Here is a 12,387-nt window from a genome sequence, read left to right as displayed (position 1 = left end):
GGGCATTTTCAAAGAAGAGGTTGAAAATCCAAATAGATTCAAAAAGGTTTTGGAGAAATCAACCCCCATTTGATTTATTAGTGAGAGATTTGGGCCATTAGAAGCATGGGGCTGTTCTTTGAGTCTCTGTTGGTTGAGTATGTGGATTTAATTCATGATGGTGATGATGGCATTGGAAGAAACTGGCAGATAGACTCCTAGAGCTGCTAGAGAATTCCTGTTTCCCTGGAACTCACAGGGAGCACCTTTCCCAGAGCCCTGAGACTCAACTCTCACTCTCCCAGGTCTGAGGGACACCGGACATCTGGAGACAGTCAACACTCCTGGCAAATCTACGCTTGCTCTCCAAAATGATAAACTTTGGTGAGAACAGGTGAAGCCCGAAGCTGAAAGTTTATTTCTCCTTCACTTCTAGGCAGGGAGGTTAGGACGGGGTGGTATACTTGAGGAAAATGAGAGGAGAAAGTGAGTTCCCTTTGACAGGATGGAGAAGAAAGATGTGCACAGGAAAAGATTTATTTCCTCAAGTAAACGTAACCCAGAGTATGTTTCCTATAGGTCATATTCATTTACCGGTGCTGAGAAAACCATTCCCTGTCGTTGTCCTCACACCATAAGTCACTTTCAGAACTTCTTTATCAAGACCAGATAAGGATCAAGAAAAACGAGCTGGAGAGAACACTGGATCCTTTTCCCCCTAAGTCTGGGAAGTGATAATCTTCATATAAATAGCTTAAATTGCCCAGCTAAGGAGTTCATTCTTAATTTCCTACAACAATGGCAGCTTCTACCAGCTTTTTTTTTTTTTTTTTGAGGAAGACTAGCCTTGAGCTAACTACTGCCAGTCCTCCTCTTTTTGCTGAGGAAGACTGGCTCTGTGCTATCGTCTGTGCCCATCTTCCTCTACTTCATACGTGGGACGCCTACCACAGCATGGCTTGCCAAGCAGTGTCATTTCTGCACCCAGGATCCAAACCGGCGAAGCCTGGGCTGCTGAGAAGTGGAACGTGCGAACTTAACTGCTGTGCCACCGGGCCAGCCCCTCTACCAGCTTTTTATCAAACCAGAGATGAGATGAGACCCATCACAAGATGGTGAATCCTCTCTCGTCCATTATATTTATCAGCACCAGTGACTGATTTACTTTTTACTTAAAGGCACGACGGTTTCCATACTTTCTCCAGGAAGAGTAAGAGCGAAGGTGGGGAAATTCCACCAGTGAACTTGATCAAGATTTCTTACAGTGTCTCTTTTCTTCATTTCAGCTGATGCTGTCTTAATCTATTAGCAACGCCAGCCTCCCACCAACATCCGCACCCACAATGGCAAAAATCTCTCAGCCTCTCCTTGAAACGTTCTTGATCAAAAAATATTTTTGACTATCTTTCCTGTTTTCCATATTCAAGTTGTATTATTAAAAAACTCCAAAACCTGAAGAGGATGATAGGAACAGCAAAGATGAGATGATGTCAATCGGAATTAACTCCTCAACTTCCCCCAAATGAAATCCTTTCTCTGTCTTTACCTCCCGCTTTGAATAGACTTGGAAAAGGGGGCCACCATTCACTGACTTAGGATTTCCCAAAATTCTAAAGATCAAGGCAATAAAACCTGCCCAAGGTGCCATCTGCTAGTTGCACTCAGATAATCAACATAAAATTCATGATTTTCTGGATGAGTTCCCGTCTGTACAGCAGAGAGCACTCTGACCCCTGGGGCTTCTTCCTGGGGCTCCCACTCACGGATGGGGAAAAGGATCTAGACTAGCTAGACATTATTGGGATGGAGAAGTATACATCTACATCTATATCCAGCTGTTAAAACTACGGCTTGACAGAGACTTTCTCCCATTATTCCTCTCTCTGCACCACCATTGTTTACCTTCCACGTCTTTCACTGTTTCCAGGTGGTGTTCACAGTGCTTCTCTACCGTCTGGAGACTTGTCAGTGAATTGTCTTCTGCAAAAACCCAAATTCATCCAATTACCATTTCTCCTGTTTGTTATATTAATTTGAGCAGCCCCTGACTATGACGAGAAAGAGATCCCCTTTACCCCCATCAACTCGGTTCATTATTCCCTTCAAGACTGGCCTGACCTCAGCATTCAGGAAGCCCTCCCAGATTTATTCTGCACACCTTCTCTTTCCACCACCCTTTTATACATCCCCCACCTCCACCTCACGTTTAACTTGCTTAGACCAATAATTCATAATTTGGATACTCATCAGAATCATCTGAGGGCTCTGGTAGTCTATACACAAGGGCACCTGGAGCCAAGTCCAGGAATTTGGATCAAGGTTGGCAGGGATGTGGCTCAGGCATCTGAATTTTTTAAACTTTCCTCAAGGTTCCACCACCTGGCAGGAACAAGACCCCCACAGCTGTCTGTGCAACACGCTGGGATCACTACCTCCAGGAATTCTGATTCACTGGGTCTGGGGTGGGGCCTGTGTGTGGGGACTCCTCAAAGCTTCCCAGGTGATTCTGCCACGGAGGTTGGTGGAGAGCCACCGGCTCGGACTTTGTCAACTGTGCAACTGGGTGTTAATGGAGCGTGTGATGTCCTCAGCAGGCTTACTTCTCTCTTCCTAAGAAGGGTCGAGTCCTGGAGACAGCAAGGACTGGAAACGGTAGGGTTGGAAAAAACTCTTTCTCTCTCTCCTTCTAGGTTCTCCAGCTGGGGCCCCAGAAATTAGAGTAACAAAAGACAGAGTGACAAGAGAAAAACAAACAGAGGTTTTACAATATGTGCATCACATGTACGCATGGGAGCACTCAATGATCAACAACTCAGAAGGGTGGTTAGAACTTGGGCTTATATAAAATCTTAGTAATAGAACAATAAATTCGTAGAGAAGGGACCAGACAAAGGAAAAGGACTTTGAGTTTCCAGGGCAACAAACTGTGGGAAGGCAAATATATAGGGAACTAATGGAGATAAGGGCTAGTTAGTGAGGTTTGTTGTGTCGGGTCCTCTGGTGCTGTCCCTGGTGCTGATCAGAGTCCAGGCTAGTCTCCACTGATTCACTTCTGTCCTTCCTGGTTGGGGGGATGGGGGACACCTTCTGAAATTTATGTCCTGCTTCTAGGCAGATAGAGGGAGGGCAGAGAGTTTTCTTCTGTCTACTTCTTCTCAATTGTCTTCAGCTCAAGGTAATCCTAATGACAAAGCAGGTTTGGCATGTTCTGCTCCCCTTCAACACTTCCACTCGTTCATCCTTCTCCCCGCAAAATCCCAAATGTACACAGTGGAATGTCCATTCCCATCTGACATTCATCTTCCCAGGGCCACATCCAGGTTTTAAGGGGCCTTGTTCTTATTCAAATTGGTTAATCATCCTCTTTAAGGAAGAGAATTGCACATATAGATGGAAATTTAGATTTCAGGGATCTAATGTTGCCCTGAAATTCAAGCTTCCTTAGGTTTATGGGAAATGCAAATCTGCGGCCCCCAAGGTAGGTTGCTGATATTTCTAACAGCCTTTGGCTATGTCTGCAGAAGGACTTCCTTATTTTGATATGTGTATTGTGTTAGGGCTAGGACCATTTTCTCCACCTTTAGGGGCTGTTCTTAACCTTAGCATTGCACTGGGAGACATTCCTTCCCATGTCACAAGCAAAGGAAAGCTCTGGAGAAAAGGTCATTTCTTCCCCCAGAGGATGCACCCAGCTCTGCGAGAGGCATCACCCTTAATATATGGAATGCATTTTGCCAAGACCATGACAGTCATTAGAAAAGGGCCCTTGGTGTCATTACCCCAGAGTCATCCTAGTGAAGTATGTGTCCTCTGAGTAGACAGAAACATCAGACTGCCCTGAGCTGAACTGGTCAGCCGAAAATAGTAGAGTGCTTTACCCTTGGAAGGAAATTAAGCCATTTCTCGGAGGACAGAAGTTCAGTATAATAGTTAACGCAATCTGACATTTCCATAAATTAATAAAATGTGTATGGTTGGCATAATTCAATTCGTAAAAGCATTGATCTCTCCTCCCTGAGGTCCAGAAGGAGAATTCTGGGCATTGGGAAGATATAGGACCTCAGGACCAATGTCATTAGATGTGTGTCAGAGGACCGATGACGAGCTTGCCTGATCAGGAACCCTTCATATGTGCACACACTCACACACCTGCACACACTCACTCATTCACACACACTCTCATACACACATCTTCAGCACTCAGCTCAGACCTGAGTGCACTGTGGTTATCTCTCAGGCTCCTCTCCATTCTGAGCCATGAGTTCCCAAGGGCAGGCACCATTTGTGTGAATCTTTCAATTCCCAGCACTTGACAAAGATCCTGAAACAGATGGGCACTCAAGAGATGCCTACTGTGTGAATGAATGAACGTGAATGAACGTTCAAGTGTGTCTTGATATCCCTCTTACAGCCACAAATACTCAGGTCTATGAACCATTCGTGAATGAGGTTGTCATCTGGTTGTCTACTCTCCCAGATGACTCTCACAGGGACGCAGACCCCTGTTCCCTCGGAGAACTGGTGGGTCTGAATGATGTTCTCAGGCACTAACTATTGTCCTTGGGCAACACCCTATCTCCCAGGGTCTATTTCCATATCTATAAAATGAAGATAATAGCGGTACCCACTTTATGGGGATTAAATGAGACAATAATCTTTAAAACACGTGGTGCAGTGCCTTCCCACAATAGGCATCTGATAAAGGCCAGCTGTTACTGTTTTTACTCTTATACAAAGAGATGAGGTCAAATTACCACATTAATTTAAGACATTTTTCTTTTTCTTCATCACTGTCCCCAGAGTTCACAGGCAACATTTTTGCAAAGAATTTAGTTTTAGCGAGAGTAGGAATAGCATGATTATACCCTCAACTCACTGAAGGAAGTCCAAAGCAACAAGTAAACTTCAGACTGCCCCACGGAGAGGCCTGGAGGAGGACTAACAGCAAACCTACGTCCAAACCCAGCCTGGGGAAAATAGACGATAGCGAGGTCTCCAGTAAGCCCACGAGCAAATTATCCCCTGACTCTGCTCCACTATTTAAGTAGGGTAAGGTGGCCAACACAGCCCAGTACAAATCAACTGTTTTAATGAGCGAACACAACAAAATGAATGATGCTAACAGGTAGCAAACTATCTCCGTTTGTTTTTCTTGGGTGGAGGCATAATTGGACATTGAATTAGGTCAACAGCTGAGTTGGCAGGGGCCACGAGCGCCGTGCTGCTCTGGATGCCAACCAGCTGGGGCCTCTTAGAAGCTGCCCCAAAGCCACAGCCATGCTCTCTGCTGGCTCCCAGTCCCTCCAAGCTCCCATCCTGGTTGGGCCCCTCCCCTCCCCTGGGATGGATTTGCTTGGGGTGAGGATTTTTGCTTCTGTTCCATAACCCTGGACCTTCTCCTGCTGCCAGGAATACGGGAGCAGGATTGACCTACAAGAGCGCGTCCTCCACCATGCAGAGACCTGCTGGAACCCACCCTCATGAGACACGAGGTGGTGAGAGGGGCGCTTCCAGGTGAGTTTGAGCAGAACAAGATGGCAAATGACCCTTCATGGATTTAGTTTCATGGACAGAAGGTGACTTCTAGTACCCAGATTGTCCGCGAATGTCAGAAGACCCGGGCTGCTCCTTCACCCCCTGACGGCTTCCCTCAGTAGGCTTTCCCCAAACGCAGGAGTCTCCCCAGGTGATGTTTGGGAGCCGGCAGGTGGGAGCACAGTGCCGTGTCAGGAGGGAATTCTCTCCTCTCTCTCAACCTTCTGGGTGACATCAAGCAGGACCTTCGGCCTGGAGCTGGTTGGGTGTAACAACCTCCATGTCCCATACGGACAGTGAGAGAGCTGGTCTGATGCTTGGCACCTTCAGCCTTCAGCAGGCAGTCAGAAGAACCTAGAATTCAATACTTGTTTTCTTTTCCTTTTGTACTTACTTTTATAACTCGTTTTACTTAATTCCATTTAAACTTAAAATATAGATTCTTTTTCAGAGTAGTTTGTGACTTGATCTAAACACAACATAAATTACCTAATAGCACAGGTGGACTGGGACGGACTGACTTGAGAGTCAGTCCTGGGGTGAGTCTGGACCCTTGTTCAGCATTGCCCTTGGTGGCCCAAGGAGCTGCGAGTGGCTGCGGAAGGTCATTGGCCGAGTATGGCCAGCAAGGCCCCAGGTGGCCTGCTTCCGGTCTCCTCTGCACATCGGGCCTCTGTGTAAACCTTCTTGGGAGAAAGGGCTTCCGTGTTGACTCTGGCTTTAGATAGCTGTGCCACGTGTTGTGGGACAGGACAAGCGAAACCCACTGGGCTTTCCGCAGGATGCTGCTCCCTGGGCACAAGGACAGGTGTCGATTGTAGGAGCTTGGAGCTAAGGACTTTCTCTGGAAGAAGATGGGCTCAGCCTTGACGCCAAGGAAAGTGGGGCAGACGCCTCCTAGGAGCTGGTTTACGCTGTGTCCTCAAGCAGCACAGAGGCCGGTGGGGAGCAATGTGAGGATCCATAGAGTCAGAGTGCCCTGGGCTCATCTCTGACACCAAGGTTAACTGCTGCATGACCTTGGACTCAGGCAGTCACTCACCCCTCCAGCATGACTTTTATCATCTGCAAAATGGGATGAAAACTGTTCAATGTGCAGCGTCACTTAAGGAATAGCAGTTAATGCTGATGGACAGCAGCGCCACTCATTGGGGTTCCAGTAATCAGAGCGATTATCTCCACGGTTAGACTGCAGATGGCACCCATCTCCTTGACTCTGCTCTCTCCTGATGGGCGTCAGTTTCAAGGACATCCACAGCGGGATGTGATCTCCAGCAGCGAGGCAAGACTTGCTTCAGAGCCAACCCTGTTCTCCAATAGAAGCCAAAGCAACAATGTTTCCCTCTGTGTATTCAATTGCAAGTCCCTGTCACAGCATTTTCTTTCATTGTGTGTGTTTAGATGAATCTGTGTTCGTTAAGTGTGTTGTCATCACCTGCCATTTGAAGCTGATTCAGCCATTAGTGGCTCCTCTACGTTTCTATAAATATTTAAGCCTCTGATACTTGGTAATCACCTTGGTGTAAAATTAGGAAAGATCAGAGGACGTTGATTCACCCTGGCGATTAAAAAGTCAGCTTAATCCTTAGTGCGGAAGTGCTTTCTGCTACTAGGAGATGAAATGTGAGTAAGCAGATATGAATGTACACGGGAGTTTTTCTTTTGTTTTGTCTTAAGCCAAATAAATCATTCGCGTGCTTGTGGCTCTCACACAGAGTGTCCCATGTCTTCTCGCAGCACTACTTTTTGGCCACACTGGGGAACAATTCTGAGTTGTTTTCTGTGTCTCCTTGGCTACACCCACTGGTTCATCTCCACCCTCAGGTCTCTTCATGACCTCTCTGAGGAGGAGGGAAGGTCCCCGTTGACCATACTGACCACCACTTTAAAGACTTGGATGTGCCGATGGCGCCCTCTGCAAATGTGTCTGAAATGACAGTGACTTCCTGCCAGGTGGTCAGGGTATGTTTCTGGCCAAGCAAAAATAGAGGGGATGTTTTTTCTTAGCAAAAATCCAATCCAGGGTGTGGCAGATCATCCTCATCTGGACTAGCATCTCCCCACGGCAGCATCACTCATTGATCCCAACCCTGTCTCCCACCGGTCACAGATCAGGCCTCGCGGTCTTTCCCAGCGCCGCCTTCCAGGCAATCACCACCAGGTAACAGGATACGTGACGAAATCTATCTGTGGTCTTGGACCTTAACTACACTTCTTTAATTAGAAGGGATGTCTTTTCTCTATAAAGAAGAAATCCTTCTACATCCGATCAGGAGATTCTCATAAATTTGCACTCAATATTTACATTCACTCATCAAATTCCCCTAGTGAGTCTGGCTGGTGTTTGGACCAACATCCCACTGAGCCTACTTGCCCCAGACAGAGCTTCCTGATAAAGGTGGTGAGTGGCTCAAGGTCATGGGGATTTAAGGAAGAGCCGGATGAGAACCACGCCTTCTGCCTCTGTACCTCGCTCTTTCGGTCACAGCTTTTAACACTTCTCCAAACCTACATACCATTTCTTACTGCTCTGAAATGACTCTGGCCGGCCTAGAGAGGACATTTGGCAGGAGGTGTTTATAAATGTCTGGGGGTCACCCAGCGCTTTCTGTCTTCTCCAGTCCTCTCACACGCTGCCCCGCCTTGGCCCCTGGCAGATTTGCTCAGTCATGAGTGTTTACTGCCTCTGCCCCTACTGAAAGAGTTTGTTTTTAATCTCATTTCCTAAAAGTAGGATTTACACAAATGGCGTTGGTCCCTCTGTTCTGAAGCACAAACCACGGTGATTGTGTGGGCTGTCGTCTCTCTGCCCACCCCATCGGCTTCTACCCTCTGGTTCTGGCAGTGGCAGAGGCCTCATGGGGCATCAGAGATGCTCTGTGTGGGCCGTGCCTGGGCCCTGCACACACTGCCGGACTCTGTGGAGACCACTTACCCAGCCTCAGTCCATCTGCAGAGGGGAGGAGGTTACGGACATGGCAGAATGCTCCAAGGCGCACCCAGTCCATGGGCTTTTTCAGAAGGATTCTTACACAAAATGCTGGTGGTCTGATGACCTTCATTGTGTGCTTGTCTGAGTCAGCTCAGGCTGCCAGACCAACTCCCCCAGACCGGGCAGCTTAAACAACAGACATTTCTCCCCATTCTGGAGGCTGAAGGCCCCAGATCAAGATACCTGCCAATCTGGTTCCTGGTAAGGCTTCTCTTCCTGGCTTGAAGATGCTGTCTTCTCCCTGGGTCCTCACATGGCACAGAGAGAGATCTCTGGTCTCTTCCTCTTCTTGTAAAGACCGCAATCTCATCATGGAGCCCCACCCTCCTGCCCTCATCTAACCCTAATCTCCTCCCAAAGGCCCCCCTCCTAAGACCATTATGTTGGGGGTTGGGGCTTCAACACTGGAACCTGGGGAGGACACAAACATTCAGTCCATAACAGCGCTCCGTCAGTGCCCTCCGGAACTTACTGGCGTCATCTAGTCAAGGTGAAGGAGAGTGCTTTGCTTAAATCAGTCCTTCCGAATTTGGGTAGCACACTGGGAATTCTGGTTTAATTGGTCGGGCATGGTCTGTGTGTGGCCTGGGAGTTAGGAGTTTTAACACCACTCCAGCTGATTCCACTGTGCTGCCAAGGTTGCTAGACACGGGGTAACTGCTCTTTTCAGGCACCTGCATTCCATAATTCCTGGTCCTACCAGGGGAGGACTTCTGGCTATAGGAGAATAATGATGCTAAATGACACTTTTGAGCACCCCTCAAAATGAACAAGGTACTCTCATACGTTAGCGATGTCAGTCCTTGCAATAACCCACGAGGGAGACGTCAGCACAGGTATTCCCCTTTCAAGATGAGGCAAGGAGGCCTCGGGTGGACGGCTAGCCAGCGACCTGCACCCAGGCCCCACTTCCCTTATGTCTTTAGCCACCGCGTCACTCTGCTTCTCCCAGGGCTCTTTGGAGCAAGTGCAGAAGCTTAGATGTTCCCCATCGATCAAGAAGAAGAGAGAGAAGAGCTGAACAGAGGAACCACAGAGATCTGGGAAGCTGGGAGGTACTCTGTCATTTGGAGAGTGACACAAATTCTGGTAACGTTCTACTGGTGCCTAAAGAGAAGTGGTGGATGAGAGAGGCTGTGATGAGTGACCCGCACAGCCACTGGGCCCTCTCCTGGCTGCCTCTCGCTTGGCCTGTGCTGTGGGTCAGGGCAGGAGGCAGGTTCTGCGTTCTACATCCCAGCCGCTCAGCAGGTGCAACTTTCAGAGCCCATCGATCTGCTGGCTGGGCAGTGGCTGCTGGCGCTTGCTGGCCTGAGAACCACTTGCCTGGGAGGCAAAGGCACATTCTGGTGGCTGGCTGCACCCCACAGGACAATGCCAGCCTCTCTCTGGGCACCACGGCTCTCAGCGGAGCATGGAGCCCGGCGTTCCAGGGAAACAATGGCCAAGCTGGTACACAGAGAGTTTCTGGTTCATTTCCCCCTCATTATCCCGGGTCTGTGGATAAACAAAAAAGCAATAAGAGCTCTTGTGGTGTTTTAATTGGCATTGGCTGTGTTTTACTTAGTAAAAGAAAGAGGAGGAGGCAGGTCAGAAGGAACTCTTCTCTAACTGCCACCTTCTCCTGGAGCGCGTGCACGCCTCCCAGGGAGGGGGGGCCACAGCTTTTTATCCATTATATGGTAATTCATTCACAATCAGCGTGTCCTCTCCATCCAAGTCAGGGCACCAGGTTAACACCTTCCGTCTTGGAAAATAGGATTTGTTAGTTAAAAGAATGTGAGGCTCTGTTGCTTACCATGATCTAAGAATCCAGAGGAAGGTAATTTTCAGATGTAAAAGCAGGTCTGTCTCAGATGAGAGGCAGGCAGAGAGCGTGGGGGGACAGGTTCCCAGAGGGCACAGTGCTGCTCATGTCCCAAACCCACATGCAAGCCGTTGGGACAAACCGTCCCCCGTGTGACGAGGCCATTAGACTAGATTCAGGGGCCAGGAGCGAGAGTGGGCCCATTATTAGGATCAAGTGGGGGTGTTGGGAAGGGCTGTGTCCTTTTAAAAAGTTAATTCATACAAGGGACCTCCAAAACTGCAAAAGTTTTCCAACAAGAGGAAACTGAATTCAATATTTCCATTGCTTAGATGTACTTTTAGCCCGTTTTTAAATTTGCTTGAGAACGGCATCAAAGGCGGCTGTGCCTCGTTTGGGTTCCGTCAACAGCGGCAGGGTTAGAGAAACGCAAAATCCCCGCACGCTGCCAACACTTCCACTCGTGATTTTATTTCGTGGAGGGACCCATTAAAATAAAAACCGAGCGGGCATGGAACTTGTAGTAACATCTGGATCGTTGGCAGAATTCTCGAGCTGCATCCTTTGAGCTCAGCATTTATTAAGCACCTCCACCAGGCTAGCCTGATGCCCAGCACCGCCATCCACAGATGGGCGGGGCAGGAGATCAGCAAAGCAGGCCCGAATGCAGCTGTTGTGTCCAGCTGGATGGTAGCAGAGACCCCACCTCAAGATGCCATCCTCGGGCTGGCGTGTGGGCAGACCTCCTGCCCGGCCCTTGCCCTCCCGCCCTCCCTTCCCATCAGCTCCCATACAACTTAAGTGCTGTATCTTACTTATATTTTTCCAAACTAAATCAGGCCACTCACTCCCCTGGCTGCACTGAGAACCACTCTCAGGCTCCTCACCTTGTCCTCCCAGGTGCCCCCGCCCCCACCTCGCGCGGCTCAGAACCCCTGATTCAACCGGCCTGTAGCGGGACTCCAGGTACTGTTTCTAACCTGCCCCCCCCTACCCCATGATTCCAAAGTGCAGGCAGGGTGGGCTTCCTCCTCAGGGAGGGACCGCATCAGGCAGGTTTGGATGGATGACTGAAGCTGGGGGTCGCATGACTGGGGGCCATCCCAGTTGGGTTTAGAGATGGGCAAAGTATTGAAAAGCAGAATGAGTAGGGGCTTCCAGACAGAGCGGACAGCAGGAGCAACGCGTAGAGGCGGAGGGAGGCAAGAGCGGGTGGGGAACTCAGCCTGGGGGCTGGACGATACCCGTCTATAAGGCAGCCCAGCCAGGTGGCTTAAGGGCTTGGACGGTCCACGCCCTGCCACACTGAGCGCCTGAGCACCCAGTGCCACAGCTGAGCCTAGGGACACTGAGACGTGTCTCAGGGAGAAGTCAAGCTTGTCACACACTTCACCTTTTCCATCACAAACACCCTGGAGAAAGTCCTCCTGCTTCTCAAACCCACCAAATTATGGGATGCGCTGTGTGTGTGTGTGAGTGTGTGGGTGGATGGTGTGTGTGAGTGTGGTGTGTGGGGGGTGTGAGTGTGAGTGTGTGAGAGAGAGAGACAGAGGCAGGGAGAGGGAGAGAGGGAGGGAGTGGAGAGAGGATGGCGCACGTTTGTGAGGAGACTGTGACCCGGCGAAGACCGAGCCGCGTCCCTGCTGTGAGATGCCCCCTGCCCGCCCACCCTTCTCCCTGAGGAATCCCATTTCTACAGCTGTTGCCTGTCAGAGTTCCTTAAAATGCAGCTCCCGGAGTGGGCCAGCCCTGAGCAGGGCAGCCGTGGCAAACCACCTCTGCTTTCTAGGGGAGACATCTTCACCCCAGATGCCATCAAGCCGAGTCTTCCAGATGGTCTCTGTGTGCGTTAGCACTTTGGAGCTGAGGCAGGGTTTAACGGACAACACTCGGACATTTTATATTTTTATATTAATTCCATCTGGCAAGCTTTCCTTCCTTCCTTCCACAGACATTGGCCATGGAGCGTTCTCCCAGGTGCCGAGGATGGAGCCAGGAACAGGGAAGAGAGTCCTCCTGCCCCTGGGGCACGTGGTCCAGTGGAGGGCCGTTTGGATGTCGACTCTGTCACTGA

Source organism: Equus quagga, chromosome 5, assembly GCF_021613505.1.
Source record: "Equus quagga isolate Etosha38 chromosome 5, UCLA_HA_Equagga_1.0, whole genome shotgun sequence".
NCBI lineage: Eukaryota > Metazoa > Chordata > Mammalia > Perissodactyla > Equidae > Equus > Equus quagga.
Note: the sequence above shows the minus strand (reverse complement) of the source record.